At 43.6% G+C, this 26,520-nt stretch overlaps 1 protein-coding gene across 1 annotated transcript in view; it reads left to right on the top strand.

Annotated features, from left to right (window-relative positions):
- The first annotated feature begins 2,957 nt into the window (after positions 1 to 2,957).
- LOC111159745 (microtubule associated monooxygenase, calponin and LIM domain containing 3) overlaps positions 2,958 to 26,520 on the top strand; it is a 210,831-nt gene continuing 187,268 nt past the window's right edge. The window contains exon 1 of the mRNA XM_022522328.1: positions 2,958 to 3,309. The gene's annotated coding sequence lies outside the window, so the exon portion shown is untranslated. The remainder of the gene's footprint in view (positions 3,310 to 26,520) is intronic.

The raw sequence follows: 26,520 nt of genomic DNA on the forward strand, positions 1-26,520 counted from the left end.
GCTGAAATATTGTGTAGTATTTAAAATAATGTTTTTATTTTTTTTTTAAGATTTTATTTATTTATTTGACACAGAGAGAGAGAGAGATCACAAGTAGGCAGAGAGGTAGGCAGAGAGAGAGGGAGAAGCAGACTCCCCACTGAGCAGAAAGCCTAATGCAGGCCTTGATCCCAGGACCCTAAGACTATGACCTGAGCCAAAGGCAGAGACTTAACCCACTGAGCCACCCAGGCACCCTAAAATAATGTTTTTAAAGAACTGTAATGGAGTGTAAAATTCTTACAAGGTTATTTTAAATGAAAAGCAGGATACAATTATACATATATGGTCTTTGTCTTAGTTCATTCTGGCTGCAATAACAGAATAACATAGACTGGGTGGCTTATTAACAACAGAAATTCATTTCTCATAGTTTCTCAGAGTTGGAGAGGTCCAAGATCCCCAAGGATCACCAAGTCCCATGTCTGGTGAAGATTCATAGACAGTAAGCATTCCTCTCCCTGAATCCTTACACGGCAAAAGGGGCAGAGAGCTCTCTGAAGTCTCTTTTACAAGGGCATTATTCCCATTCATGAGGACACAGTGTCCATGACCTAATCACTTCCCAGAGGTCCCACTTCCAAATACCATCATTTGGAGATTAGATTTCAACATATGAACTTGGCAGTGACACAAACATTCAGTTTATGGAAGTCTTAGTTTAATGATAACAAGGAAAAAGACTGGAGAGAGTTCCTGGGTGGCTCAGTCCATTAAGCATCTGCCTTCAGCTCAGGTCATGATCCTGGAGTCCCAGGATGGAGTTCTGCATTGGGCTTCCTGCTTAGCAGGGAGTTTGCTTCTCCCTCTGACCCTCCCCCATCTCATTATCTCTTTCTCACTCTCACTTTCTCAAATAAATAAACAAAATCTTTTAAAAAGACAGGACAAAAATAGGAATATTAATCATAGTTTTCTTTGGATGATAGGATTATGGATGATTTTTATTCCTTTATGTTTCTATATTTTTCAAGTTGTTTTTTTTTTTAAGATTTATTTATTTTAGAGAGAGAAAGAGAGAGAGCATGAGTGGGAGGGGCAGAGGGTGAGGGATAGAGAATCTCAAGCAGACTCCATGTTGAGCTTGGAGCACAATGCTGGGCTCAGTCTCAGGACCCTGAGATCACAATCTGAACCAAAACCAAGAGTTGGAAACTCAGCCAACTGTGCCACCCGAGTACCCCTCAAGTTTTCTAAAATAAACACCTTATTTCTTTTTATTTATTTTTATCAAATTTTATTTATTTATTTGACAGAGAGAGAGAGGGAGGGAGCACAAGTGGGTGGAGTGGGAGAGGGAGAAGCAGGCTTCCCACTGAGCTGAGAGCCAGATGCACGGCTAGATCCTAGGACCCTGGGATCATGACCTGAGCTAAAGGCAGACACTTAATGACTGAGCCACCCCGGCGCCCCGGCATCTTATTTCTTTTTAAAAACAATGGAAATAGGGGTGACTGGGTGGCTCAGTGGGTTAAAGCCTCTGCCTTCATCTCAGGTCATGATCCCAGGGTCCTGGCATTAAGCCTGCTTCCTCTCTCTGCCTGCCTCTCTGCCTACTTCAGATCTCTGTCTGTCAAATAAATAAATAAAATTTTTTTAAAAAATGGAAATAGATAAAAGTAGTAAATGAGAAGTAGAAGAAATTATCAGTGATTCTGGACATCCCGGGAAGTTTTCCTTAATGGGCCAAACCCTGATGGCCTCATGCCCTCCACTATCATGTCACACAGAACTGGGTGGCAATTCCAGTTTTACCACTTATCTACATGAATAGCCTAGCCTTGCACAAGCAAGTAACTTATTTTGTGGGCTTTTATGTTCTTAATTTATAAAAGTGATGTAAAATCTCATAGGTTGACAGGAGGATTAAATGAAATAACCCATGAAAAGCCCAGGAACATTGTCTGAACTCAGTAAAAATATATTCCCTCCCTTATTCTAGAAGTAGAGCAAAACACCTGCAGATATGTAGGTGGAACAGACATTGATGCAGAGTTCTGTAGTGGACGAAGGACGCAGGACATCAAGCAGGTACCACCTCTGCACTACAACCCTGATCTTCTCAATAGCCTGATCCTCAGATTAAAGACTACGGAAATGAGGGGAACATGTTAATGAGGCAGACAATGACATGATTAAGGGATAACCCTTGTGACAAGAGCCCTTTCTCCAAGTCATCAGGCAAGGGTCAGCCCTCTTCTGAGAGTGCTGGCTGGAGTCAATCTGCTTTTGACTACAGAGCCAAGATGGATATCATACTGAAGCCAATGATCCTTGAAGACAAAATAATCTCTAAGGCTTCTTTCCGCTCTGATTATAATGCTATAATTATAATAAGCAAATGCTGGTAGGAATTTATTCAAATCTATCCAGTCTTCCATCTTTAAGTGCTTGGCAGGTTTCTTTCAAGTTCCATGGGCCATGACAATCCAGGGGGCGTTGTTTGGGAGTGTGAAATAAAATCACTTTAAACTCCAGCAGCAGGAGCCCTTCTCAGAGTAAAGGAGAAAGGTCTAGGTCCTGAGCCCTTAAGAGGCTTCTGGCAACTGCACCCTTCCCCCAGGGAGTCACGCACTGATCTCCATTTAGCAGGATTCCCTAGGGCAGGGGGGCTTAAATTATGGCTGGAAATTCCAAGCCTTAAAATGCTAGTGTGTGTGTGTTGAGATGGCCATTGGGGAGCGGGGGAGGGAAAGAATCCCGAAGGAGGAAGGAGGGTTTGGTTTTGGTTTTGGTTGGAGGCTAAAAAACAGACATTCCAGACAGTACCATTCAGGAACTCCACTTCTCTCAGCTCCCTTGTGGGTCAGCACATCCCAGGAGAATCTATCACGTCATCACTCATCTGTTACCTTTTCCCCACTGCCTTCCCCAGCCACCATCAAGCCGCCCGCTCCTGGTCACCATAGCAACCGGGACGAGCCAGCATCCAGCTCTGCAGCACTGACTTCCCCAACCCCAGCTGAGATGCAGCAGTGAGGACAAGAAGCGAGAGGCAGACACCCAGGATCTAGGTTCTTCCTTGCTGCCCCGACTGTGAATCCCTGGACCCTGGGAGAGAGTTGCGGAAAAGGGACAAGGGGGAGAAACGGCTGTACCTTGGAGCCTCCCGGTGCCGACCTCCGGTGGGGGGTCCAGCGGGAAGGTGGAGTGGGCAGCACTGAAGGTGTGTGCAGCCATAGCCGCGGCATCTGTACACTGAGGACCAACCGACTCTGGAGAGAAAGCATCTGTTACCTATCGAGGAGATGCCCTTTGAAGCCCTAATCGGTGAGTACCATCAAGTTTTCCTTTGGGTGAACAATCTCTGAAATGACAAGGTTATATGTTTTGATTACTGCCTTTTAAAAAAAATCACATTTTTAAATTGCTTATGATTGGGAAGCATTTTCCCTTCTGACATCCTTGGGTTTCTGGGAATTGTTATTTCCTTCTCCCTTTAAATGCGCTACTCCCTTAGCCAGTGGGAGCTACACTCCAGTCTGTGTCCCCATTACCGCAGAACACCCCAATGGTGCAGATACCAAGCATCACAAATAAACACTCCAAAGGTTATCCGAGAAGCAGCAGGGCTCCGTTTCCCAGCACCTTCATCCCATTTGCTTTGCGTTCCTATCCAACAATCAAAGAAATAACGTCCGCAGGCAAACCAGTGCCATGCCAGATGTCAGAGGAATGCCAGGAAGTCCTTGTTCCTTTCTGGTGAGCTCAAGGAAATGAATCCATTACCTCAGCCCGAAGAAACAATTGTTACACGAGGAGAGAAACCCACTTCATGCCAGTAGAGGGCGCGAGCGCTTGTCTGCGCAGCTAAGTACACAACCCAAAGGCGACACAGGCGCGCGCGCACGCGTGTACCGGAGGCTGCGGAGGGATGCAGGGCACTCCTTCTCCTGGAGATTTTTAACAAAAGGATGGTCAAATTCGTTACTTCTTGGAAGCACAGGGAAGCGCCAGATGGCTTCTAGGGGACTGCATCTTGTTTTTAGAATTGAATGATTACGACTCCGTGGCAAAGTACTTTCTGTGTATTAAGTCCTTTCCTTGCCAGACTACCCTTCCCATTCCTCTCCACCCCTCCCTCGAAAAAAAGCTTTGTTATTGGCCTAGCACTGTGATCAACTACTTAGAGTTTTCATTGTTATTAAGATTCCTTTCAAGGGAAAGGTGAAATCTTGTTAAAAGGTAAACAGAAGGCAGAACAGTTGGGTCCTTGCAGCACTGTTGAGTGGTTCTCCGCCGGCTGCGTGTTGGAACACCTGGGGAACTTTTAAAAAAATACCGATTCCTGGGTCCCATCCCCAGAGATTCTAACTTAATTGGTCTGGGACACAGCCTAAGCTGTGGGCTTTTTAGAGGCTCCGAGGTGATGCTAATGAAGTAAGTTTGCAATCCACCATTCCAATTAATTAGGATGACATTTTTCCAGTTGAATTTGATAGTTAAACTAAGCCTCTCAAAGAAGCTACTGCTGTGGGGCACAGTATATAATTGTTGTGAATGCCTAGAAGCTACAAGCTAAGACAGATGGCGGGGATCTAACTGCCCAAAGGGCCCAGAATGAAGGTGATGTTTTAGATGTGGGTGGGAGCAAGCATCTCTCTTAGAATAGGTTCTGTCACTAAATGAGATGTTCTGATTTATATTCCAGGGCAAGGGGAGAAAGAGATGTGTGCCTTTGCAAGTCTGTAGGGTGAAAGCCATGGCTCCAGTAGATTTATAGGCTTTACGTCTATTGGTACTAACCAGGGTCACATGTGTAAATCTTCCACCCACTGCAAGGAGAATGGACTCAGAGGGAAGAGGAGGGGTTTAGAATGCAGTGGTCACTCTAAAAAAGGGAGAAACAATAATAAGATCACCTAAGAATTATAAAGTCTTACTCTTCTCAGGCTGAAAACTCTTCCAAAGGGCTTGAACTCCTCCTAAGCTTGAGGGGAATCTGAAAATCTTAGGTTCCCTGAAAATTCAGGCATCAGCTCTGCAAGTACCACTGCATACTGGAGGGCAAACCTTGCAGGAGGTTCTTCCAATGCTCACATGGTAATGTTATCTCATGAATATTCATAAGTTCTGTGAAGCAGGAGGGAGGCAGAAACTACACAGCAATACCTAAGGTCCTCAAGGAGATAAGGTAAGACCTCAAAACTCTGGACATGAGAAGTTCGAATTTTAAATACTCTATTAAGTATCATTTACCAGCCTGGAGTCAGAAATTCACCCATCATGGCTGTCTTTTGTTCCTGCTTTAATTTGGGTTAGAAAAACGGCTACAGCCTTCTTGAGGGATAGGTATGAAAGTACTATATCTTATGAAACCCTCAGCAAGCCTCATTCACCAAATAAAAAGGCAAGAGAACTCAGATTCTGTTTAAAGATCATACAAGCTACCTGATGTGGATCACAAAGCCTAATGTGCCAGGGCCACTGAGGGAGTAACTGAGAGGTCTTCCTGACCACAGAAACACCACACTGCTACACGGGATTATTTGTATGCCTGCATTCTCAGGCTCTGCCCTCCACAAGTCCTTCCCTAATACCTCTCTCCAAGCAACCCAAGACAGTTGTAACCACCTCCATCCTGCCCTTTAGGCATTGTTTTCCTAGTCTGTGCATAGCCACACACACAACACTATTTTGTTCCCTCTTGGAGTCCCCCTGGCCCCCCCCCCCCCCCGCCCCGAGACAATGCTTTCCCTTACCCACCATGGGCCTCCCCCAGGCTTCCTCCAGCATTCACTTGGCAAGTCAGGCCATAGGCAGGCTTAACCTTGCCTGCTCTTAGCTCTCTCAGCTGAACTGGAGCTACTTTCAACTAATTCCACATAAGGGACGGCTCCCAGTGGCTTATGCTACCTCAAACCCAAGGCCCTCCCCCAACAGACCACCTCAGAGCTGATTCTAGAAGACCTTTTTATCCCAGGTGTGTCGATACAAGAATGTGAGTGAGAGTCACAACTTCTGTTCCGCCTACACTGTACTGCTCTTTTGAGATTGAACAAAACCTTTAATAAAGTATTTTGAATACTACAAAACAAACCTTTGGAACTTAAAAAAAAAGCACACACTAGAATTCTATGCATAGCTATATACTGTTGGATTCCATTTACATGACATTCTGGAAAAGACACACAAAAAAACAAATTTAGCAATTACCAGGAACTGGAGGTGTGGGGGAGAAGTTGACTACAAAGGGGAACAAGGAGAGTTTGAGGATAATAGAGCTATTTTACAGTGGCATATATTTGTTAAAAGCCAGAACCTTACACTAAAAAGAGTACATTTTTAATATGTAAATTACATCTCCATAAACCTGACGGGGGTGGGGGAGGAACTCCTTGGATAAATTCAGGGTCCATAAAAAGAAATTCACTCACTTGAGGAAGTAAATGAGCAAACAAACACATAGATATGTGTTTATTTTGACAGCAATCAAAAGTGCAAATTATAACACTGTGCTACTCTTTTATTTTTTGCTAATGATTAACAAATTTTAAAAACTGGGGCACCTGGGTGGCTCAGTTGGTTAAAGGTCTACCTTCAGCTCTGGTCATCATCCTGGAGTCCCTTAATCTCCCTGCTCAGCCTGTAGTCTGCTTCTCCCTCTCCCTCTGTTCCTCCTCCCCACTCATGTGTGCTCTCGCTCTCTCTCTCTCTCTCTGGCTCCTCTCAAATAAATAAATATACAATCTTAAAAAAAAAAACAATAACATAATGCCATTGAGGGGGCAATAAGATTGCATTGCTTATTGTGTGTTGCAGTGTAAATTGGTAAAATTAGGGGGGGGCGATGGAAGATGATAATATATAGGAAAAGTTCTAAAAGTACTATATCCTGGAATTTTTCTCAAAACAGTTTTTTTTTTAAATATTTTATTTATTTATTTGATAGACAGAGATCACAAGCAGGCAGAGAGGCAGGCAGAGAGAGAGAGGGGAAAGCAGGATCCCCGCTGAGCAGAGAGCCCGATACCAGGCTTGATCCCAGGACCCTGGGACCATGACCTGAGCGAAGGCAGAGGCTTTAACCCACTGAGCCACCCAGGTGCCCCTCTCAAAACAGTTTTTAAATCAATATTTTTAAAATTCCAAATGCATGAAAGATATCCTCTAGTGTGCTACCTTAATAAAAAAAAATAGAAATAGCTGAAATGTCCAACATTGGAGGAATAGTGAAAAAATTCATGGTACATCAACACAATAGAATATTTTGCCTTCATAACAAAAGCTTAAATCCGGAGACAAGTAGAAAGAAACATGGAAGAGATTTATGATTAAATGGATGTCAAAATATAAAATAGCAAGCATTCCGTGTTTGTAGCTTTTTTTTTTTTTTTTTTTTTTAGATTTTATTTATTTGGCAGAGAGTGACAGCAAGAGAGGGAACACAAGCAGAGAGAGTGGAAGAGGGAGAAGCAGGCTTCCCACAGAGCAGGGAGGCCAATGCAGTGCTCGAGCCCACCTGGGATCATGACCTGAGCCGAAGGCAAACACCCAATAACTGAGCCACCCAGGCGTCCCTCATGTTTGTAATTTAAAATAACTGTGTGTACCTAGAAGCCAAAAATCCTCATGTGCGAGTTACTGTGCTAAACTGATGTACTATAGATGATTTTTAAGTTTTAAAAATTCATTATTCATTTGCTGTTATACATTGCCATTTCATTAATAAAGAACTCTCAAGGGGTGCCTGGGTGGCTCAGTGGGTTAAAGCCTCTGCCTTTGGTTCAGGTCATGATCCCAGGGTTCTGGGATCAAGCCCCTAATCGAATGGAGCTCTCTGCTCAGCAGGGAGCCTGCTTCCCTTCCTCCCTCTCTGCCCGCCTCTCTGCCTACTTGTGATCTCTGTCTGTCAAATAAATAAATAAAAGCTTAAAAAAAAAAAAAAAGAATTCTCAAACCTTCAAGATAGAAAGAAGTACATGTGGAGGAGAAAAGAAATCCCAGAAATTATAATATTACAATGTAGAATGTTGTTTTCTTGGCCCTAGAAACCAGAGAAATAATGAGAGTCACAATTATGTTGAATAAGTTCAAGCTGTATGGATTTTTGTTCATTCTTGTTATGAGCTAATGTCAGTTTTGGTAAATTCCTTGCTTATGGCAAGCAGTTTGTCAATATCTGATAATTGACTGAATAATTAGGTCTTTTAGTTGTGTTTTTCACCATCTCAAACCTAGAAAAACCTGAATTTATCTCTGAAGAAGCATCAGAAATCTTAGTACAAATAACACTTTCTCCTTATCTATATATCGTGAGAGGACTTTAATTTTTCCAGCATAGTGAACGCCATCTTTGGGCTCCCCTGCCATTAAAACAATTATAAGATCACTTTAAGGAATGTCTGGTTGGCTTAGTTGGTAGAGCATGCAAGTCTTGATCTTGGGGTTGTGAGTTCGAGCCCCATATTGGGTGTAGAGATTACTTAAAATTTTTAAAAAAGAATTATAAGCTAATTTTAAGTAGGTCACAGCTCTGAAGAGAAAGACAAGGTGTAGCATGGATAGAAATCTGGAGAAATTTTCTTAGAAACTTGCCTAATGTAGCTGTTTAAATGATGGGGCTGTTTTATTTCAGGTGAGAAGGAGAGTGGGGGCAAAAAGAAAACCAACAACTTAGAAAACCTGCTTTTTTGGGGCGCCTGGGTGGCTCAGTTGGTTGTGTCTGCCTTTGGCTCGTTGTGATCCCGGGGTCTTGGGATGGAGTCCTTCATCGGGCTCCCGGCTCCATTGGGAGTCTGCTATTCCCTTTCCCTCTGCCCCTCCCCCTGCTCATGGTTTTATATGTGCACTCTCTCTCTGGCTCTCTCTCTCTCTCTCAAATACATAAAATCTTTAAAAAGAAAGAAAGAAAGAAAAAAGAAAAGAAGGAAGGAAAGAAGGAAGGAAGGAAGGAAGGAAGGAAGGAAGGAAGGAAGGAAGGAAGGAACCCCTGGCCCCCCCCCCCCCCCGCCCCGAGACAATGCTTTCCCTTACCCACCATGGGCCTCCCCCAGGCTTCCTCCAGCATTCACTTGGCAAGTCAGGCCATAGGCAGGCTTAACCTTGCCTGCTCTTAGCTCTCTCAGCTGAACTGGAGCTACTTTCAACTAATTCCACATAAGGGACGGCTCCCAGTGGCTTATGCTACCTCAAACCCAAGGCCCTCCCCCAACAGACCACCTCAGAGCTGATTCTAGAAGACCTTTTTATCCCAGGTGTGTCGATACAAGAATGTGAGTGAGAGTCACAACTTCTGTTCCGCCTACACTGTACTGCTCTTTTGAGATTGAACAAAACCTTTAATAAAGTATTTTGAATACTACAAAACAAACCTTTGGAACTTAAAAAAAAAGCACACACTAGAATTCTATGCATAGCTATATACTGTTGGATTCCATTTACATGACATTCTGGAAAAGACACACAAAAAAACAAATTTAGCAATTACCAGGAACTGGAGGTGTGGGGGAGAAGTTGACTACAAAGGGGAACAAGGAGAGTTTGAGGATAATAGAGCTATTTTACAGTGGCATATATTTGTTAAAAGCCAGAACCTTACACTAAAAAGAGTACATTTTTAATATGTAAATTACATCTCCATAAACCTGACGGGGGTGGGGGAGGAACTCCTTGGATAAATTCAGGGTCCATAAAAAGAAATTCACTCACTTGAGGAAGTAAATGAGCAAACAAACACATAGATATGTGTTTATTTTGACAGCAATCAAAAGTGCAAATTATAACACTGTGCTACTCTTTTATTTTTTGCTAATGATTAACAAATTTTAAAAACTGGGGCACCTGGGTGGCTCAGTTGGTTAAAGGTCTACCTTCAGCTCTGGTCATCATCCTGGAGTCCCTTAATCTCCCTGCTCAGCCTGTAGTCTGCTTCTCCCTCTCCCTCTGTTCCTCCTCCCCACTCATGTGTGCTCTCGCTCTCTCTCTCTCTCTCTGGCTCCTCTCAAATAAATAAATATACAATCTTAAAAAAAAAAACAATAACATAATGCCATTGAGGGGGCAATAAGATTGCATTGCTTATTGTGTGTTGCAGTGTAAATTGGTAAAATTAGGGGGGGGCGATGGAAGATGATAATATATAGGAAAAGTTCTAAAAGTACTATATCCTGGAATTTTTCTCAAAACAGTTTTTTTTTTAAATATTTTATTTATTTATTTGATAGACAGAGATCACAAGCAGGCAGAGAGGCAGGCAGAGAGAGAGAGGGGAAAGCAGGATCCCCGCTGAGCAGAGAGCCCGATACCAGGCTTGATCCCAGGACCCTGGGACCATGACCTGAGCGAAGGCAGAGGCTTTAACCCACTGAGCCACCCAGGTGCCCCTCTCAAAACAGTTTTTAAATCAATATTTTTAAAATTCCAAATGCATGAAAGATATCCTCTAGTGTGCTACCTTAATAAAAAAAAATAGAAATAGCTGAAATGTCCAACATTGGAGGAATAGTGAAAAAATTCATGGTACATCAACACAATAGAATATTTTGCCTTCATAACAAAAGCTTAAATCCGGAGACAAGTAGAAAGAAACATGGAAGAGATTTATGATTAAATGGATGTCAAAATATAAAATAGCAAGCATTCCGTGTTTGTAGCTTTTTTTTTTTTTTTTTTTTAGATTTTATTTATTTGGCAGAGAGTGACAGCAAGAGAGGGAACACAAGCAGAGAGAGTGGAAGAGGGAGAAGCAGGCTTCCCACAGAGCAGGGAGGCCAATGCAGTGCTCGAGCCCACCTGGGATCATGACCTGAGCCGAAGGCAAACACCCAATAACTGAGCCACCCAGGCGTCCCTCATGTTTGTAATTTAAAATAACTGTGTGTACCTAGAAGCCAAAAATCCTCATGTGCGAGTTACTGTGCTAAACTGATGTACTATAGATGATTTTTAAGTTTTAAAAATTCATTATTCATTTGCTGTTATACATTGCCATTTCATTAATAAAGAACTCTCAAGGGGTGCCTGGGTGGCTCAGTGGGTTAAAGCCTCTGCCTTTGGTTCAGGTCATGATCCCAGGGTTCTGGGATCAAGCCCCTAATCGAATGGAGCTCTCTGCTCAGCAGGGAGCCTGCTTCCCTTCCTCCCTCTCTGCCCGCCTCTCTGCCTACTTGTGATCTCTGTCTGTCAAATAAATAAATAAAAGCTTAAAAAAAAAAAAAAAGAATTCTCAAACCTTCAAGATAGAAAGAAGTACATGTGGAGGAGAAAAGAAATCCCAGAAATTATAATATTACAATGTAGAATGTTGTTTTCTTGGCCCTAGAAACCAGAGAAATAATGAGAGTCACAATTATGTTGAATAAGTTCAAGCTGTATGGATTTTTGTTCATTCTTGTTATGAGCTAATGTCAGTTTTGGTAAATTCCTTGCTTATGGCAAGCAGTTTGTCAATATCTGATAATTGACTGAATAATTAGGTCTTTTAGTTGTGTTTTTCACCATCTCAAACCTAGAAAAACCTGAATTTATCTCTGAAGAAGCATCAGAAATCTTAGTACAAATAACACTTTCTCCTTATCTATATATCGTGAGAGGACTTTAATTTTTCCAGCATAGTGAACGCCATCTTTGGGCTCCCCTGCCATTAAAACAATTATAAGATCACTTTAAGGAATGTCTGGTTGGCTTAGTTGGTAGAGCATGCAAGTCTTGATCTTGGGGTTGTGAGTTCGAGCCCCATATTGGGTGTAGAGATTACTTAAAATTTTTAAAAAAGAATTATAAGCTAATTTTAAGTAGGTCACAGCTCTGAAGAGAAAGACAAGGTGTAGCATGGATAGAAATCTGGAGAAATTTTCTTAGAAACTTGCCTAATGTAGCTGTTTAAATGATGGGGCTGTTTTATTTCAGGTGAGAAGGAGAGTGGGGGCAAAAAGAAAACCAACAACTTAGAAAACCTGCTTTTTTGGGGCGCCTGGGTGGCTCAGTTGGTTGTGTCTGCCTTTGGCTCGTTGTGATCCCGGGGTCTTGGGATGGAGTCCTTCATCGGGCTCCCGGCTCCATTGGGAGTCTGCTATTCCCTTTCCCTCTGCCCCTCCCCCTGCTCATGGTTTTATATGTGCACTCTCTCTCTGGCTCTCTCTCTCTCTCTCAAATACATAAAATCTTTAAAAAGAAAGAAAGAAAGAAAAAAGAAAAGAAGGAAGGAAAGAAGGAAGGAAGGAAGGAAGGAAGGAAGGAAGGAAGGAAGGAAGGAAGGAAAAAGAAAACCTGCTCTTTCTCTTCTAGGCTCTAGCACCTTCAGACCAAATGGCCTAGTGTATCATTTCTGCCTCCCCACCTTAACCTTTGGTTTGCTGTGTAACCTAAAGATAGACATTTAGTGTCTCTGTGCCTCATTTCCATATCCTTAAGAGGAATGAAAATTTTTGTCTCTTCTTTTTCCAAAGGCAGGTTGGGTGGAAGATTGTATGCATATTTATGTACCCCCTCTGCTCTTTTTCCTAAGGGTGTCTGCATTTTCTGATAGGCCTTCCACAGACAGGACATCAGGACACAGGTGGAGGACAGAGATATGAGGGAAACCTCCATAAACAAAACTGTGTGTGTGTGTGTGTGTGTGTGTGTGTGTGTGTGTGTGTGTGAAAGAGAGCGAAGGACGGAGGGAGAGAGAAATTGTACTTGAATCAAGTCAGAAGCAATAATCTTTGGACTAAAAAAAGAATTGATTTGTTGAACTAACCCTACAGAGATAATAATTTTCATTTTTAGGGAAAGAAAATTAATATGTATTAAGCACATACTCCAGGCCACTGCCTTTGTGTACATTATTTTCATCAACCCTCAACAACTCTGTGAAATAAGCGTTATTTTCCCCATTTTTCTGATTTAGAGGGAATTACTGCAATTTGGAGACATTAATGTAACCAGGGTTTTATGCAGAAAAGTGGGGATTTGAGCTCATTTTGCTCTCAGGACAAAACCTGCTTTATTATGCCTCCATGTCAGACAGACTTGGGCTAAGATTCTGACTGTAGGTGGCATTCATTAGCTGTGTAACCTTGGGCAAGTTTTTTAACATCTCTGAAGTTCAATTACCTTGTATTAAAATAGGGATAATAATGACACAAAACTAGGTTCTTAAGAAGGTTATCTCATACCTTTGGGGGTTTTTTGTGGTTGCAAACAACAGAGATAGACTTTAGGGCTAACTTTGGGGAGCGGTGGAAGAAATTTATTGGAAGAAGATGAATTAGCTAACATAAATGAATGAAAAGTATACTACCAGATCTTGCCAAGGATGAGGACCAGGGCTGCTAAGGGGATCTAGAGAGTAGAGAGAGAACCAGTTTCCTTCTTCAGGATATTCACAACGGGATGTAACAGCTTAGGTCATTTTCAGTTCTTGTGTCTTTCTGCATAACACTGAAATTCTAAGAAGAGAAGTCAGCCTGGCCTTGGCTGGGCTGTGTGCTGTCTACCTCACAGGTGAACAAGATGCCTTGGCTGACATGCCCACAGGCCTGCATGCAGCAGGGAAAGGAAGTTCCCACAGAAGATGTAGGTGCTGTTCCCCAAGAGAGGGCCTGGGTGCTGAGTAGGCACAAGTCGGTGATACCCACCACGGAACTGATCCAGGACCTGGCACAGAGGAACAGCTCTGTGCAGGCTTGCTTCTGGTGTTCTCACATCACTTTCTGTAAGATAGCAGTTCCAGATCAGCAAATTGTGGTTTAACAGTACATCCTGAAATCTACTTCAGTGTTTTCCATATGTGTGCTATGTTATGGCACATGTAGAAGATGGTATTTGACCAGTACCCTGGGGTGAACTGACAAGGTACTCCTGCAGGAAGAGGCTAGATGGAAGGCTCTGGCCATTGCGGGTCCTACCAGGCAGCCCGGAGAGCTGAGGGCATCACAGTGTGGCACCCATCAGTGACACACTGGTAACAAAGCTTAAGCTTATATAGTAGGGCTTTCAAACTACCTGCCATTACCTAGTCTCAACTCAGCTTGCACCACCTTTCCTCCTCCCAATTTTATTTTTGAAGATTTTATTTATTAATTTGAGAGAGAGAACGAGAGCATGAGAGAGCATGAGAAGGGGGAGGTCAGAGGGCAGAGGGAAGAGCAGACTCCTCACCGAGCAGGGAACCCCAAGCAGGGCTTGATCCCAGGACTCCAGGATCAAGACCTGAGCTGGGGGCAGTCACCCAGGCGCCCCTCTTCCTCCCAAATTTCTCATGAGGCTTCCCAGTAGGCAGGCAGGAGTTGAAGTCAATAGTGGTGACCCAGAGCCATCTTCTGTCCCCACTCCTTCCTTAGGGCTTTCACTGTCAGGAATTCAAGATTTGCAGAAAATCAAAGTAACTTCTCTTCTAGATAAGGTTTAGGGATATCTGGCCTAAGGGGCCTAAACTATCTTAGAGATTTTATTTTGCTGAAGCCAATGATTTTGCCATGATATACTCTCTGAGGGACTGCGCTGAGGCACGCTGCAGCTCTTGTTGAAGCAAATAGGCTGGGTTTCCAAGCAGGACAAGACATTGGCCGTACAAAAGACGGCCACGATTGTGGAGGCAGCCAGAGCACGCAAAGACTGTGTAAAGTTGAAAACATGTGGATGCCCTACTCATTCCTTTTTCTCTTTTTTTTGGGGGGGGGGCTATTTGAGGAGGAGGCTGTTGAGGAGGAGGAGGCTGTTGTTTTTATTTTTTCTCATTACAAAAGTATGTTCCATAGTCCATTCTTTCCCAAAATGAAAAAGCACAAATAAGCAAAAAGAAGAGAATCTCATACCCTACCCATCCCTTACTTCACTTAGATGTTAACATGTTAATATTTATCCTTTCAAATTAGATATCTATAGATAAAGATATCTATATATCTATCTATATAGATAGATATATACACAGAGATATCTATATATAGATATCTGTGTGTGTGTGTGTGTGTGTAGACATATATATAATTTTTGGTAAATTTTTCTTAGATGTGGCTGCATATGAAGAAATCAGTCCAGAAAAATCCTGTTAGCAATATTTGCCATGTTTCTAGAGACTTTCAAGAACTTGGTCTGAGTTGGATTAGAGAAGAGCCTTCTTGCACTGGGACTCTAGGAAACTCTATTTTGATGATGATTATAATGTGGTAACCATAGATGTTATTTTGCAGCAACTTTAGTGATTAGAGATTTCTTCTATAGACTATACTGGTTTCAGTTTGCTTACACGTAGATAGAATTTCTGACCACAGAACGTACGTACCAATGAGTTGAGGCAAACACTTCTTAATTTTTTGACATTGTATTATGGAAAATTGATGCAAAAATAGATTTGCAATTTTTCAAGTTGTGTTTAAGCTTTTTCCTAGCATGGTGAAACTTGCAAATCTGGAGTTAGTTATATTTAATTTGTTAAAAGATTTCTAACTTTTTTTTTTTTTTTAAAAGATTTTATTTATTTATTTGAGAGAGAGACAGTGAGAGAGAGCATGAGTGAGGAGAAGGTCAGAGAGAGAAGCAGACTCCCCGCGGAGCCGGGAGCCCGACGCGGGACTCGATCCCGGGGCTCCAGGATCATGACCTGAGCTGAAGGCAGTCGTCCAACCAACTGAGCCACCCAGGCGTCCCAAAAGATTTCTAACTTTTTAAAACCCCACTATGAAATGTTAGCCTAGGGATAAACCCCAGAACTGAGGATGTATTCCAGTTCTTGGACATCCCGATCTATGATTCCCTTTTCTCCAGAAGACTGGGTTATTTCAAACCAGTCTTTGGTATAGAAGAGGAGAGGACAAGGGCATTAAGTTTTTCATCTCATGTCTTCATAGGTCTATATGACAATGCATGTAGCCCAGGAATCAAAATTGTACCAAACCAGCCTCTTTTTCCCTCTTGACTCTCTTATCCTATAGAGAGAGAAGAGAGCATTCTGAGTCTGTCCGGCATCCTAGGAGACTTTACGCTACACATAGCTTGGGATTTCCCTGGAGATAGCTTCAAGGTAAATACCTCCTGGAGTCATGATGAACTGAACTAGCAGTGGTAATGGATGTGATATTTGGACTACAGAATCTCTCCACAACTAGTGTTTTAGTCGGCATTTTTTGCATTGCCAGTGACAGAAAGCTAACAAAATCTGATTTACGTTTAAAAAAGTGGGGGGGAGTATTTACTGTTTCATATAACTGGCTTCCCATGAAACTTGATTCAAGGCTCACATACGTGACCAAATCCAACTTTGCTTCTCTCCATTTCTCAACTCCACTCCTTCAGGCTTTCTCCTCCTGCAGGCAAAGTCTACCTCATGGCCCCATATGGCTGCCAGCAGCTTCCAGTGCTACCTGTATCCCACTTCAAGTCCAGAGAAGGGTTGTGATTAATTCCAGCCAAACTACACTGAAAATGGGGAGAGGTAAATTCTTCCATGAGAGATTAGGCTGTTGATGGCTGGAGAAAAAGACTTATGTAGAGGCAACCACAAAACAGAAAGCTAAAGGACATGAAAGCTAAGCAGGAGCTGAGAGTCACGTTGAGTGGACTGGTGAACCACTCCGTACTGGAGGATGGGCTGCCATCTTGGCCTGTCTTGGATTTATCCCCATCACAGAATTGGGTCTTATTGAAGAAGCACAAACTGATTTTAATATTAGCCTGTACTAATTGGTGACTGATACATTTTACAGCTGAAAAAATTTCTATGCATGGATTTGTCACCCATTTCAAAGTTATAGTGTATAGATTTATGTGTTGTTTTGAGCCATCTGTTCCACTACCTTTTTTATTGTTTCAGGTAAAATGACACTGAGTTTATCTGAGCTCCGATCATTTGAACAAATTCTACTCTGATTTTTCTATCATTTTTCAGGGGTTTGGGAGAAGGGTGGTTAAATGGAGGAAAAGGGAAACACTCATTTTCCTGTTTAATTTCAGGGCACTTGGGAGGAAAAATATATATTCACCACTTTTTTTTTTAAGATTTTATATTTATTTATCTGACAGACAGAGATCACAAGTAGGCAGAGAGGCAGGCAAAGAGAGAGGAAGGGAAGCAGGCTCCCTGCCGAGCAGAGAGCTCCATTCCATTTGGGGCTTGATCCCAGAACCCTGGGATCATGACCTGAGCCGAAGGCAGAGGCTTCAACCCACTGAGCCACCCAGGCGCCCCTATATTTACCACTTTGATAGGTAAAAATACACTATAATAATTGAAACAACGAGATGTTCTTCATCTGTTCAATTGCCAAGGATTACAAAAGAAGAGAAATGCCCAGGATTGGTGAGGGTTCAGAGAAATCAGTCAGCCCCTTCATAGCTTGCTGGTGGGAAAGTAACTGGTGTAAACTTCCTGAAAGACAACTTGCCAATATATATGGAATATTTTAAAATGTGCATGACCTTTGACCAAGGAATTGTGTTTCTAGAAATACTAGGAAATAATCATAGCATATATAAACATTTATATATGTGGATAATCTTTGAAGTTACATATATAATGGAAAATTGGAAATAATCTTTATGACTAAAAAGAAAATCTTGGTTAAATAACTTAAAGTATACCCATTTAAAGTGCAGTCACTTAAAGTCATGTATTAGAATAATATTTATTGGAATGGGAAAATTCCTAGTCTATTGTTATGGAGAAAGTAGACTGTAGAGCAGTTTGATTAAATTTTGTTTAAAAGATACATACAAAAAAGACATGCACACATACACAAAGAAAATACAGGAAAAATACATGGAAATAGTAACAGAGATAAGCTGTTAAGGGTAATGAGTAATTTTAATTTTTTGTAAGTCTCTGTATTAAAAGTTTTTGAACAATGAACATGTATTACTTTTGAAATCAGAATTTTTTTTTTTCTTAAAAGTAAGACAGAATTTTAAAAAAAGTAAGACAGAATACACCATAATTCTTTGGCCAAATCATGGGTTGATATTATCCCCCCTACTGTTTGGTACATGTCCTGTTATTTCTGGGTACCCTCCATTTTTCCACCTTCCTCCCCAATACAGATGCCATCTCCCCCACTCTACCCTCTCCCAGAAGCCTGCCCAGTGCTCTTCATCCTACTCTAAAGGACATACTTTTTTTTTTTTTTTAAAGATTTTATTTATTTATTTGACAGACACGAGTAGGCAGAGAGGCAGGCAGAGAGGCAGGCAGAGAGAGAGGAGGAAGCAGGCTCCCCGCCGAGCAGAGAGCCCGATGCGGGGCTCGATTCCAGGACCCTGGGATCATGACCTGAGCCGAAGGCAGAGGCTTTAACCCACTGAGCCACCCAGGCGCCCCAAGGACATGCTTTCTGACATGAGCTTGTAGTCAGCCTGGGAATGGAGTCCTGTCACAGACTTTGAGCTGACCCATTCCTCACCAAATAAATTTGATGTTTATCACCCTCTCCACTTGGAGAGTACAGCTTCATTTGCGATCAGTCAGGACAACCCCACACAACCTGACAGTCCTTTGCTCATGGTAGGTGCCCACTAAATGTTAGAGTGCATAAAGGAAACACTTAGATAAACAGAGGCTTTTTTAAAAAAGATTTTATTTATTTATTTGACAGAGATCACAATTAGGCAGAGAGGCAGGCAGAGAGAGGAGGGAAGCAGGCTCCCCGATGCGGGGCTCGATCCCAGGACCCTGAGATCATGACCTGAGCCGAAGGCAGAGGCTTAACCCACTGAGCCACCCAGGTGCCCCTAAATAGAGACATTTTTGAGCTCTCTGGGGATAAGACAAGACAGGAGAGCAGTGGGAGTGAAAATTAACTGGACTGACTAGTCCTGGGCCAGGCAGAGATCGAAACAGAAATATTGCCTTCAGAATTACCAGGCTTAGTCTTCTTAATGACATTAAAAGTTTATTGGCTCCCACATCATTTTGCCAGGTTGTCCAGCCCTGTGAGGATTTCTGCAGTTTAAAAAGAATGAGATCATTAGCCCAGCTTACATTTTCAGGGCTGTGTTTACAAGTGTCAGCGGAGCAGGGTACTTTAACTAAACAGCAACTAGGAAACTTCCCAGAATCTGTGAGCAGCAGCAGCCCTGCACATAGAAATCCCTTCCTCCTGGGCACAGGGCTGATTGTATCTCCCGGTACTTCAGGCAGTGGTGGGGGTTGCGGGCAGTTTTTGTTGCCCTTTGCTACTGAGTTTGCCAGGTGTGTCAAAGGCATAATCTCAGAGACAGAATATAAACACGACAGTAGAGAGAAAAGCTTAGTGCCTCTCACTCCTTATAGAAGCCTTCCTTGACTTGTTTTCCGCCCACTGTCAGCACTGGTGCCCTTCTCCCTGGATTCCATGCTGGGGGTGGGGTGTTTGCTGTTATTTGTTCCCATGTTGCTTATAATTGCTCTCTACTGGTTATATGTGAAAAGATTGTGTTCACCCAGGGAGCAGGGATTTCAGTGGGGAGAAAATGACAACTTGGAAAACCATACTTCATTATTGAACACTTTTGTTACCATAGTTAAACTGGTCAGCATTTCTGAGCTGTAGTTTTTTTCTCACTGCAGACAAACTGCTCGTAACCTTTCTGACATGGTTATTTTGAGGCTGAAATGGTATTATAGGTATAGACATGTAAAAAATTATATAAGTGTATGACATTATCTTTTGAATTTCCATGCTGTAGCTTCTTAAGAAATAGGAGATAGTGGGGTACCTTGGGGGCTCAGTGGGTTGAGCCTCTGCCTTTGGCTCGGGTCGTGATCTCAGGGTCCTGGGATCGAGCCCCACATCGGGCTCTCTGCTCAGCGGGGAGCCTGCTTCCTCCTCTCTCTCTGCCTGCGTCTCTGCCTGCTTGTGATCTCTGTCTGTCAAATAAATAAAATCTTAAAAAAAAAAAAAAGAAATAGGAGATAGTATTGCACTATGGGTTTGTGAAGGTAGAAATGACAGACCTCAACTATGTGTTCTTGGGCAAATCAGCTTCTCTAAGGCTCATTTTCTCTCCATAAAACAGGAATAATAATAGCACTTCATAGAGTTCATGTGATGGTGAAATGAAATGATACATACGGAGCATTTCCCAATAGTACTTAGCACATACTAAGCATTTAATGAATGTAAGCAGCTGCTGCTGCTGTAAATGAATGAGAGAGGAAACTATATTAATCAAAATTGCATACTGGGGCAGAAACTCAGGGTTATGGTGGCACTGAGTAGAAATGGGAGCTCTATAAATTCACAGCTTCTGTTAATCAACCTGGGGAGAAACTAGACTTTCTAGAACTCACTGAATAATAGTTGGAAGATGAGTTGGGAGTGGGGTGGGGCCTAGAGAGTGGAGCTATTAGAAAAGTATCCCTAACACCTCATATAATTTGGAAGAAGGTTGAGTGGATGTAGGGTGAGCAGATGATGGAAGATTGAAAAGTTCTGAAAAATAAAGGTGGAGTTGGTCTGAAGTTTGGTGGCCAAAATTTTGGTCTAGCTGCTGGTATAAAGCTCTAAAATTGAGCAAAGTAGGCCCCCCAAGGGTTGTTTTCAAGTCTCGAATTTGATGTGTAGTGTGACTAAAAGCATAATTGGCCATGAATAGTTGAATGGTATGCCAGACACTTCAGATAGTGCTTCAGCCTCTCTAATGAGGACTGCCCAGTGAGCTGTGTTGCTAAAAGTATGGATTCTGGACGCTTCAACAGGTGTAGTAATTACGAATTGAAACTTTTATATGTGGAGGAAGAGAGAAGGAAGAAGAAAAGGTGAATCTTGTAAGAGTAGAAATTATGAGATATTTGTAGCGGGGAGTAGAGAGTTGGGGGTGTTCACCACACATAAGAAAAATGCTTTGCTTTAAGAGAGGAGGGACAACGAATATTGAATGTGTCTTTACACAAGATGGGGTCTATACTGTCTGTATAAAGTGTACTTTCAACCAGAAAGTGTCCTTCCAATCAGAAAGTGTACTTTCAACCAACGTTTTTTAAGATGGGGCAGCATACTGAAAATTGAAGAATATATGTAAATACTGCCAATCCCACGCAAAGGATTAGAGGACCACAAAATATGAAAGGATCATCAGAGATCATTTCTAGTCCAATATTGTCATTGGATTAGATGAGGAAACTGAGGCCGAGAGATATAGTGTAACCTACCCAAAGTCACACACATATATCTGATTCAATTCTCTCCATATCTTGTTTTAGCTCTCTTACCCCAAAATTTGAGGAGCCCTTAATCTCATTGTTTCCCGTCTGGATAAGATCAGGAAGAAAATTCTGGTTTTGTTTTGTGGCGGCTTCTGAGGGAAACAAACAAGTTCCCTTTAAACGCATCCTCTCTTCTCCCCATCTGGCAGGTTTGATATGCCCACCGTGTTTTTCCATTGGCCATTTTGTGTGGTTCCTTGCGCCCTTCCAGGATTCCCAACCAATCAACTCCTCCCTTTCTCACTTGGGCGGGGCTTTGAGGAATGTACCATGTGGACCGTACGGGGGGATAGAGAGGAGGAAGGGAGTGGTGACAGCCTATTTCTTTACCTTTTGCATATACCATTGAGATTCTGGCAAAGCCTGAGTCTGCAGGTAGCAACAGCGCCCTGAGGACGGGAACCACGTGCCAGTTTCAGAGGCTCACTTAGATCTGTCGCCCCCGAGACTGGGGTCCTATGGCCAGGGCTGAAGGGCCGCAGCCCCCGCCCTCCCATGTGCCCGCCCAGCCACCGGCGGCGGCGCCGCTGCTTCAGCTGCCGCCGCTGCTGTTGCCCGCGCTAACGCTGCGGCTGGCGCGCGGGGGCTGCGGCGCTGCGGGGCTGCGCGCCCGGAGTGGGACTTGGCGGTCCGGGCCGGCCAGGGGACGCTGGCGCCGGGGGACACACCAGCATGAGGCGGAGGTGAGGATCGGGGTTCGAGACCTAGACCGGCCCCAACCGTTCCGTGGGGGCCGCATCCCACCCGCGCCCTGAGCGCAGGGTTTCCGGGGCCCCCAAGGGTGACTCCAGAGACGGCGAGAGCCGCGACCAGACCTGTGGCTGAAGACCTTACCCGGGGCAGCCGGGAGGGCTCGGGACCCGCCGTGGGCGCTTGGCGCCTCCTTCTGGCGGCCCCTTCGAGCCCTTTTCTTAGCTGGGCGGCGGAGTGAACGAGGAAGCCCCTCCTCGAGCTTCTCCGACTCTCCCGACCAGTGTCCTTGACCTGCAGGAGTTGGATGTTCGGTCAAGTGCGGCCGCGCGTGCCCAGGAGTTCCAGGGGAGGCTGGCACTGGGGGAAGCCAGGGGATTGGGGAGGTTTCCAGCGTCTTGTGGGAGTGGGAAGGAGAGTGGCTGGGACTGAGTGTTCTGAGGAAGCTTTGGGGGCGGGGGCGAAGATCTCTTATCTTAACCCGGGGGGGGGGTCCCCGAGGCTTGGGGATGGGGTGCGTCCAGCCCTGGCTCCCAGGCCCAGCCTCCGGGCCATTGGCCTTCCACTCGAGCTGGGGTATGGGACTCCTCTGTTGCACCGTGGCCAGGCGAGCGCTGGCTTCCAGGGGGGTAGATCCTGTCTTGATCTGGAGTCTAACAGAGGCTGAGTGTGGATTGCTGGGTCTCTCTGGGCAGGTGGCCATGAGAAGCATGAAGTGCTTTTGCCTTTTGTTTTCTTAGGGTAGTGGTGGGCTGGGTGAGATGATGGCAGCCACGTACGTCACTTATCTATGAAGCATCCCCCCCTTGCCTAACTGCCTTACAAGGTGATAGTGTTATTGGAGGTCTGTGTGGTACAACTGTAAATTCCTGGTTTAAAAACTACCTCGAGGAGCCCTTACACACATCAGAGACTTACCTTGTGTTAGCAGAAAGCCAGACCTGTAGTGATAGCCTTTGCAGGTTCTGGCATGGATGGTAAACTAGTCATCACAATTCTTTGTTGGGCCCCTCAGGCAAGGCCTCTACCTCATCCCATTAAGGGGCATGGATTAGCCCTATGTCTTGGCTGGTTTTTTCTCCGGAGGTTTAATTCGGGGAAAGCGTTTCTAAGAATGCATGCAAATCACAGTTACGTTCTTTTAATGTTGGTGTTTAACACAGACATTAATTAAGGTTAACCTGAAGTGCGTTAAGGCAGAGAATTGTGAAAAGTGTCTTTTTAAAATAAGGCTTATTATTACTTTATTCTTTTTTAGTGGGTTGTAGATGGAGAGAATGGCATTTAAACATCAGAACATCAGTATTTGGTCCCATTTGACAGTTTACTGTGTGGACAGTCATGTAGGATGATGGTTTGTACCCCAAGGGTGAGAATGAGTTGGGTTTTATAGTGAGAAAGGTAGCTTATTTTGCATTGTTGCTGCCAGCAGGGAGGCTTTGCCCTCTCATTACCTGGCCACCCAGATGCCAATTCATTATTGTGGTTGCTTTCTCCCCGTGAGCACATCTGTAAAGAGCCTGGAAGAGAATAGTGTACATTCTGGGTTTGATTGTCAAATGTACTCTCAGGTCAGAAATTTGGCTCAGATTGTTTTAGCCCTTAGTGAATTCTTATTGTGCTCTATGTTTTAAACATTTTTGAGCTTTTTTTGATAGTATATTATATATTCCTATATTCCAGAATTATAGGAAAAACGTGGTTTGAGTATTCCTCTTGCAAACAGTCTTTAGGAATGTGGACCTGGTTCCTATCCAATTTACAGATAAGGAACTAGGGTTTGGTAGGACCCCAAGTCGAAGGAGTGAGAGCAAGGCTGGCACTCAAACCTGGGCTGTCAGATCTCGAAGTGTGTGCTCTTAAATCCCAAGCTTTAGTGGTGACTAAAGGGCAGATGTCAGTCCCTAACTCTTGTTGCTGGTGCCTCCCTGGGGCCTGATGGCGCTGTGATTGTACTGGGCCTTTATTTTTCATTGACATAAAGTTTTCACACCCTGGAATTTTTCTCGAACCAGGGGCATTCTTCTAGCCAGGTGTAGGGTCGTTACTTTAGAAAAAATATTCAGAGCCGAAAAGGCATCTATATTTGGAGAGTAGGAAGTACTTAATAAGACCAGAAGGTAAGAATAGGGACAGAGAGAATCAAGGTGGTTTGTGGGCAGGAAATTTGTGATTTTCTAACCCCGGGGATATCTTTAGTACCCAGGCTTTTTAAACTTAGACTGTGCATTGAAATTGTAAACTTGGAGACAGGGCAGCACTGGGCTAAAATCTGTGTAGTAAGGCTCTCAGTTTCTCGTTTAGATGGCGAAGTTGAAATTCTGATTCCTTTCCAGGCTTTAGCTTCTACAAATAATGCAGTAAGTTATGGGAATGATGGGGATATTGTTTGGAAATTCACCTAAACTCTTTGTGGACTTCCCCTTCCTTTCATGCTTCCCTCGCCCATCTTCAGTTCCACTTTTTCAGAATTCCGCTCTGATCCTGTGGAGTTGGAATGGTGGAAGGTGTCAGGCTCTGCGATGCTTGGGATATACCAGTGGATAGAACATCCCTACCCCCGTGGGCTCTGCTGTACATGACTTGCTGTTGTCATGGTTTGGGCTTTAGCTGTCTTTGGATAAAAACTGGGCATGGAGGACAGGAAACCATCACTACAAACCCTGCAATTCATTGACTTGTCATTGTGGAGTCAGAATTTCACAGAGAAAACTGCCAACTGCCACAACTTACAGAAAATGAACAGTGGTGATAATCAGATTACAGAAGGGTGGGTGAAGTAGGACTATTGGTTTGTACCTTGCTGAAAGGGAGAAGAAAGGCAGGAGTTTCTGGTAAGTATTAAGTTTTGTGATAAGAACAGCTGGGTCTCCCTGCATCCCTCTTGCATGGCTTGCTCAGTGTCTATCACAAGAAAGGAGAAACGAGCATGTCTTGGTGTGTGAATGGAAGCCAGGAAAGGAGTCTTTCTGCATTAGATAGGTCTACAGAGGTCTGTTTAATTGTATCTCCAATGAAGGATCTGGTTTGGTTAACTCTGGAAGGAGAGAGACAGCGAGTGGTTAACTAGTAGCTTTTATTGACTTCTTTACTATTTTAAATAATAACTAAAAGGCAGAGTGAAACTTTAGTCCCAGCCTTGTCCTCTCTTCTTTCCTGCTTCTTTTCCGTTGTTGATTTACATAAGTATGGAGGAAGGCTGAGTTTGGGGAGGTCTTCTCTATGTCATTGTTGGAACCTGAGAAGAGAGGAGGGTCAGAGTAACCATCCAAGGGAAGATCAAGAGTAGCAATACTTCTAGCTTCTGTAGCCCCTCTGGCTTACACAACAAACCTTCAGCACAAACTGCTCCCAGCCTACAAAACTCTGACTTGTGAAGGTCCCAGCTGCACTCGTCCCTGTCTTCCCCCCCAGCTTCACCCACCTTCACCACCAAAGCTGCCTTCGATTGAGAATTGTTGGGTTTGTGAGCGGAAAAGGAAAAGAAGCGGGGAGAGTAACACAAGGATGATAATGACGTTAGCACTGGTGGCAGCAGCAGACACTTAGAGACAATTGACTGTGTACCAGGCTCTGCGTGGATGAACTCATTCAGTCCTCATAGCAGCCGTGGACGGTAGGTGCTGTTCCAATCCCGGCTTTCTGCATGAGGAATTCAAGGCCCAGGGAGTAGTGACTTACTGAATGTTTCACTTAGTGGTGGAGACGGACTGCGGACTTAGGTATTTGGTTCCAGATTTGTGCTCTCATGGACCAGTTAAGGGCAGCTGACTTGGGTAAACTTGTACCTAAAAGAGTTTTCTCTGGCCTGAAGGTCGCCTTTCCTCTCTTACAACCTCCCTTCCATTTTTACATTTAACCCCCTCTTTATTGATCTGAAATGCTGTAGGAGAGATGCATTTAGGTTAAGTGGTATATTCCTTTAAAATTGGGACAGAGACAGAGAAGGTAATTCTGAATCATGTAGAGGGGCCTAGGTGGGCTTCCAAAAAGGATACCTAAGACAGTGTACAGAGACTTCAGGGACCCAGAGGCTGGACCAAGAGTACTCATTATAGCACTGCTCCCAGAAAAGATGAGGAACCTTTCCTTTCCCGCCTCTACCTTTTTGCTTGGCATGGGTTGCTGATTCCCAAGACCTAGAACGTGAGCAAATCCTCTCATTGCCCTAGCTCAACTACTTTATGGATGATTTTAGTTTCATTTTCTTACTTAACTAAATAAACTAGACTTGGGTCCTCACCATGTTTGGAACAGAACCTTTTACCCAGTTTGGTCATAACTGGTCAGGATCATTTATTTCCCTGTGAAAAAGGAAAAGGGAAGTATTGTGACTAGTGGCAAGGACATGTGTCATTTTGTTTCCAAACAGGTTTTTCTCAAAACCAGACTTGCAGAGGAAGGGGGAAAAAAATTAACCCCTGCCTTTGGCATTTTAAGCATTTTTAGACAAGTGAGTCCTGTGGACAGTTAGGTAGTAATACTTACTGAGTGTTACTGTGGGCCAGATACTGTGCCAAATGCTTTAATACACACACACATCATATCTAGTCTTCAGGTAGACACTCCTATTTTATCATAGGAAAAATGTTCCAGAGAGGGTAAGGTCCATAAACCCAGTAACTTGCAGAGGCTTGATGACTCTGAATCACCTCGTTGTAAGGAATGAAAGGAAGAGAAAATGGGGAAGA

The sequence above is a fragment of the Enhydra lutris genome, unplaced genomic scaffold, assembly GCF_002288905.1.
Source record: "Enhydra lutris kenyoni isolate GAN:26980312 unplaced genomic scaffold, ASM228890v2 scaffoldscaffold69, whole genome shotgun sequence".
Taxonomy (NCBI): Eukaryota; Metazoa; Chordata; class Mammalia; order Carnivora; family Mustelidae; genus Enhydra; species Enhydra lutris.